Here is a 6,386-nt window from a genome sequence, read left to right on the forward strand (position 1 = left end):
AATGCAAGAACACTTCATAAAATGGTTAATTCTTCATTTTATGAGAGGGTGAAGTAAGACTAGTGTCTTCTTATGAAAGCTGAACTCATTAGGTTTGCAATACATCATTCAGATATTGTTGCATGTAAACATTAAACACAATTTGCTTTGAGCGAATATGAACAAACATTTTCTCACTGAAGCTCAGAGAATATTTCCGTTTCACCAAATGTGTGTCGTCTTTGCAATGTAAATAGATGACAACAATAGACCAAATTAGTCAGTGTCTGCAGCTCCACCCAGACTGACAACAAGATCTGTGAAGCTTTAAACACACACACACACACACACACACACACTTACATCACATAGACCTTTCAACCCAACACCTCCAGTGTGCATACAAGCTGAATGACAAACATTAATGTTTTATATAATGCAAAGCATTTCTTTATTGAGCACTTGTTTTTCTTTCAGTACTTGTTTCCATTATATTGTTCAGCTAATGTTTACCATTTTCCAATGTTTACACTTTTATCCTCTGAACTGAAGGCTGTGAGAGTGATTCCAGGAGCTGCGCACAGAGAGTTTTTCCATCATTGGGTTGGAATACACAAGTCTGTTTGGTCAGTCGCTATATTTGTTTTGTCAAATATTTTTGAATAATGAAACTGTATACTGACTTTTGTCCCTGGCAACGCTGCAGATTTTAGGTCACAGAACTCCATGCCTTAATCAAATACTTTTAACTCAAACCATCATTTCATGTCCATTTATTTATTTGTTTTTTAAAAAGCGGTGTTATAATGTACATTCAGACGTCATTATCGCTGAATAAACCCCAACAGGGTCTTGTATAAACCCTGAAGGCGTTTATTTAGTGATAATGACCAGATAAAACCATACATTATTCACTTATTACATGGGTATTTACAAAACAAATAAATATCTCTTTCTTTAGAAAAGCAGGGTCCAATGGTTGGGAAAATTCAGAATTTAAGAATAGGCAATTCACCGTAAAAAGTGATAAGTTGACTTAACTTAAAAAAATTGAGGAAACCCGTTGCCTTAAAATGATTAAGTAAATAATAATAATAAAAAAAAATGAACTTGACAATTCACGTAACTTATTTTTTTAAATGATCATTTACTTTAAAATTTTAAGGCAACGGGTTTCCTAAATTTTTTTTAAGTTAAGTCAACTTATCACTTTTTACAGTGTAGAAATAATAAATGACAAATAATTATTTCATAAGCGTTAACAGATTATATCTGTTTGTTGCCTGATTTGTTAAATATGTTTGCATGTTGAATACATTTTGCACCACTATTCATTTTTGCAGTGAAACCCCATCACTCCCTCATCTCACATTGGTCAGTTAAACGGATAGTCCGACCCAAACTCAAGTCACAATATTATTATATATAGTACTTTTTCTCATAATTGTGAGGAAAAAAGACAACTGCGAGACAATTGTGAGCAATACTGAGAAGAAAAGTCAGAATTTTAAGACAAAATATCGTAATTACTGTAAACTCTGAATTCTAATGGTGAGATATAACCTCAGAATTGTGAGATGTGAACTTGGAACTGCGAGAAAAAGTTTGTATCTAACTCTATATAGAGAGTTTATATCTCGCAATTCTTTTTTTAATGGGGTTTTCTTATTCAGTGAGTGTTTCTCATTCTGTGGCGTGTCGAAAAGCATTTTCTATTTATATATAATGTGTCTATTTTTTCTGTACAGCTTTGTTCTGTGTCTAATTTATGTCAACTATAATTTAAAGAAAAGCAACCACTATTGTTTTCACCTAGAACTCGCATCTGCACGTGTTTCTCTCTCTTTCATCTTCTGTCACACCATCCATTGTCCTTGTGTCACACTTGACAATCAATCTGTGTTTACTTTAGTCAAAATGAAACACTATTATCAAGATGAATCGGAAATAGTCCTATTTCCTGCATTTGTCCATCAGTAGTACATTCAGCCACAGCCCTCATTATACAACCAGGAACAAATGTAGAGCCAGACTTTGATCTGTAATCTCAATGCTTATAATAGGATAACTAACATCAAATACTTTTGGCATGTGACTGTATGACATGTTATACTTCTTATGAAACTATTTTAAGTTTTCTAAATATTATGCATTTAGGAGCTTCATAATTGAGAGATTACCATAAAATAGTGCAAATATTAACTTCAAATATTGATGTTAATTTAATATGATATTTATAATTATGGTTTGGCTTACCATATTCAATTTTATTAATATGTTTAGGACCATTTAAAATGTAAGCAAATAAAATAGGGCATGTGACACTTTTCCTCATACAATTATTATTTCCACAATAAAATGTTTTTTTTTTTTTTGGATATATCTATTTAGATCTGTTGAAATGCTTATGCAGTCAAGAAATTAAAAACACATTTAAGATTTCACTGACGTTTTCATTCAGCCTCATGATTAACAGTAAAACAGACCACAAGCGCACCATTCATTTTTTTTCATCTGTACCTCCTTTCAGCATCTACCTTCCTCTGCAACAGAGCTCCTTTCAGTCCTTTTTCCACCTTCTCTCACAAATAAATACAATCATCATCATCATCATGATCGCTGCCATAAATTACTGAATGACGTCAACACACTCTCGGACATCCAAATAAGTGTAAATAAAAACACAAAAATGAAATGGGCTTGTTAAAATCATTAGCCTGAGTCGGTGAAAAGCCCAGTAGTCCATATAAAATGAATAAGACGGTTACTCAGCACTGCAGCGATTTCATTTCCTCAGCTGCTGGGCTGTTTGCCTCGGCTGGTTAGTAACGTAACATTACACTCTGTTTGAGATGCATCCTTTGATTCGAGAGCTTTTGTTTGTACTTTTCTGTTTCTTTGTGCTTGCATGAGTGGTGCGGTACAGGATCTGCAGTTATCTGTCAATTTAAGTTTTCCTACATATTCATCTGTCATCCCTTTCTACTCCTCCCAGGCTTTTGTTGCTTTTCTCTGTCTGTCTATCAAGGGAAGCTGGGCAGAAATGAGAAAGCTTAGTTCAAAGCGAGGTTTTAAAGCGGATAAAGCCGCATTGCCGTCCTTGATCTGTGTTCTTTTTGCCTTCTGTCCCCCACCGAGTTAATGAGCTCAATCAGGACGACCCTTCACTGAGCAGGAGAACGCTTTTACACATATATGTAAGCCTGCACATATGCATTGACACATATCCATATCTATGGATAAAAAAAGGACTCTAGGTTATTAGGCTGTGACTTTTGACAAGCAAACAGTAAGTATGTTGTTGTGTGATATAATATGGTTTCCTGCAGTAGAGGACTCAGACAAGCTACAGTATAATATAATTCACGATCTCTTCTGATATTCATCACTTAAAGGGATATTTCACCCAAAATTTAAATTCTGTCATCATTTACTCACTCTGTTTGTCATTTCAAATGTTTTTTGGAAAATGTCTGGGTTTTTTTCCACACAATGAAAGTCAAAGGGGTCCAATGTTATTTTAGATCCCATTTGCTTTTCGTAGAATGGACAAAAATAGTTGAAACATTCCAGGTGTACTTATAAACATGCTGAACATGCATAAATGCACGATATCTTATGAATTTTTATCCATAAAATGAAAGTCAGTGGGCTATAATGTTTGTACTTCACTGAATGGATTAAAACGGTTGAAAAATTTAATTATCTGTATAATTTGCTTTTAAATTTTTTGCATAATGGATTTAAATATGGTAAAACATTTAAAATAGAACTAAAATAAGGGTTGCCAAGTCTGTGGGTTTACTGCGGAATTGGGATACTTTTACATTGTTGCCACGGGTTGATTTTTAGTCCACAGGTTAAAGTGGACTCCCGATGGAAAGGAAAACTGTGGAAAAAAACATGATTGGGCTAGTTTTCACGGGCTATTCCCCGGTGAATTCTGCTCCGTCTTGGGCGCCCAAACTCCCGGATCCGCCATGATCGTCCAAGCCTCCTGCTCCGTCCTGGGCACCCAAGCTCCCTGCTCCTCCTAGGCCTCCCGAGTCCCCGGATCCACCATGGTCGCCCAAGCTCCCTGCTCCGCCATGGCCTCCCGAGTCCCTGGACCCGCCATGGCCTTCCGAGCCTCCTGACCCGCCATGGCCTTCCAAGCCCCCTGACCCGCCATGGCCTCCCGAGTCCCTGGATCCGCCATGGCCTTCCGAGCCTCCTGACCCGCCATGGCCTTCCGGGCCTCCTGACCCGCCATGGCCTTCCAAGCCCCCTGACCCGCCATGGTCGCCGGAGTCCCCTGACCTACCATGGCCGCCGGAATCCCCAGATCCGCCATGGTCTCTAAGGGTCTCCTGTTCCGCCCTGGATGCCTCCTTAGTATCCCAGTCCTGCACCGGCATCCAGGGCGCCCACCCCTCCCGGTTGTACTGTTACGGCGCGGGACTTATTTGGTTTAGTTCCGGTCCCGATTAGTTAATTATCTGTCATTGTCCCCACCTGAGTTTGATTACGTTGTTTGCTCTTTTGTTCTCTCTCCTTTAAAAGTCCTCAGTTCTCCCTTTGTGTTGGTCCATTATTGATGTTCAATAAATGGGAAAAGTGCGTTGAAGCCGTTTCATTCTCCCGTCTTTCATTTACATTCATTTATACTCCTTTTGTTTACGCTACAACCACACGCCCGTGACAGCAGTCAATAACTTCAGGTCTTTTCTTTTGAATAAACTAGTTGATTCTGTGCCGCTTTCATCTCACCAGAAAGCCCAGGAGAAATGACTTAAATGAACTAGTATTTCATGTATTTTGACATGAGACCTCACATTGCCTTTACTGCTTGTCAGTTCAGCGTTGTCTCCTTGCATTCCCCTTGTAAAGCCTCCAGAGCCTCCACACAAAAGCCTCACATACTTTACCTCTCCCGCTTCTTTGAGAGAGGTCTGAAAATCATTGGATTATGGAGCAGGATCTTCCAAAGAGATCTGAGACCAGGTGTTGACCCCGAGTCATCTCGGTCAACAGAGTCACGCGCAAATAGCCACAAAAATCCTGCACATCTGTTGTCAACTCAGATATCATGAAGGTATGAATGCATTAATTATTAAGAAACCATTCTGGGCTAACATTCTGGGAAGGTTCTCTCAAAGTAATAAAGAAGCATAACTTACGTTTACGTCTATTTACGTTAATAGAATAAGTTTGTTCAGAGTTATCAATTCTGTAATAAAAATCTCAAAACCGTAGCACAGAAACATTATTTATACATCTTGTCATATACATCAGAGGTCTTCAACCCTGTTCCTGGGGACCCACTATCCTGAAGAGTTTAGCTACAACGCTAATCAAACACACCTGACGCGGCCAATCAAGCTCCTAAAGACTGCTTGAAAATTGCAGGCAGGTGTGCTGAAGCCGGTTGGAAATAAACTTTCCAGGAGAGTGGGTCCCCAGGAACAGGGTTGAAGACCTCTGATATACATCATGGAACGTTTTTCTGAAACATTTTAGTTAGATGTTCATCTAACTTTTTTAATGTAGTTTTAATGAGAACATTCAAAAGTAACGCCCATTAATGTTGTCTCTAACATTCGCACAACAAAGATTTTTTTTTTTTAATATTTCAAAAAACTGGACATTTTGAACATTCAGAGAACATATATGAATAACGTTTTCATAACGTCTTGAGAATGTTAGCAAAACATATTTTTGTAAGCTGTTCTTTCTGGCAGAAACATGTTAAAACCACATGCCTGATCTTGTGAGGGACTGTTTGTTAAGTTTGGGGTCTTTCAGCACTTTTATTATGAAGAAGCCTGCCGATGATACACATATGCGTTCATTGCCAGACAAATGCTCTGTTAGAGGAAAAACAGCTGTCTCTTTAATTGCTGGCCACAGAAGAAGGTCTGAATCTATAGAAAGCCATATGAGATCACTGAGATGTGGAAATGCTCTGATCTGGCCCTCATTCCTGTCCAACGGGGCCCTGGAAATGTTCCCTTCAATAAATCCGATGATGATGGGAAATGACTGCAGCCTGCTCCATGTCTGCTTGATTTGTGCTGCAAATGCATTCTGCCTCCGAGATATTTGTCCAAATCCACAACAATAGGAGAGGCTCAAGAGACAGAATGTATTTGAGTGCGGTGTGTTCAGAAGAAGTACTTTGGGAATATTTCTAAGCCATCATGCACATACCTGTTTAAATCAAAAATACTACTGCTACTATAATCAATACTTAATATGTTCTATCCATTCTATTTCTTCCTCTTTTGAGAATATAACAAGACGTTGTATCAGTCATTAAAAATGGAAGCCTATTTAGATTGCAGATAAATTTTTTATGGAACCGGAGAGACCAGGGAGAGCTCTAGCACTTATTGTTTCAATGTCTGCACATAAGGTTTTTTTTCCCC

The sequence above is a fragment of the Onychostoma macrolepis genome, chromosome 23 (assembly GCF_012432095.1).
Source record: "Onychostoma macrolepis isolate SWU-2019 chromosome 23, ASM1243209v1, whole genome shotgun sequence".
NCBI classification, from domain to species: Eukaryota; Metazoa; Chordata; class Actinopteri; order Cypriniformes; family Cyprinidae; genus Onychostoma; species Onychostoma macrolepis.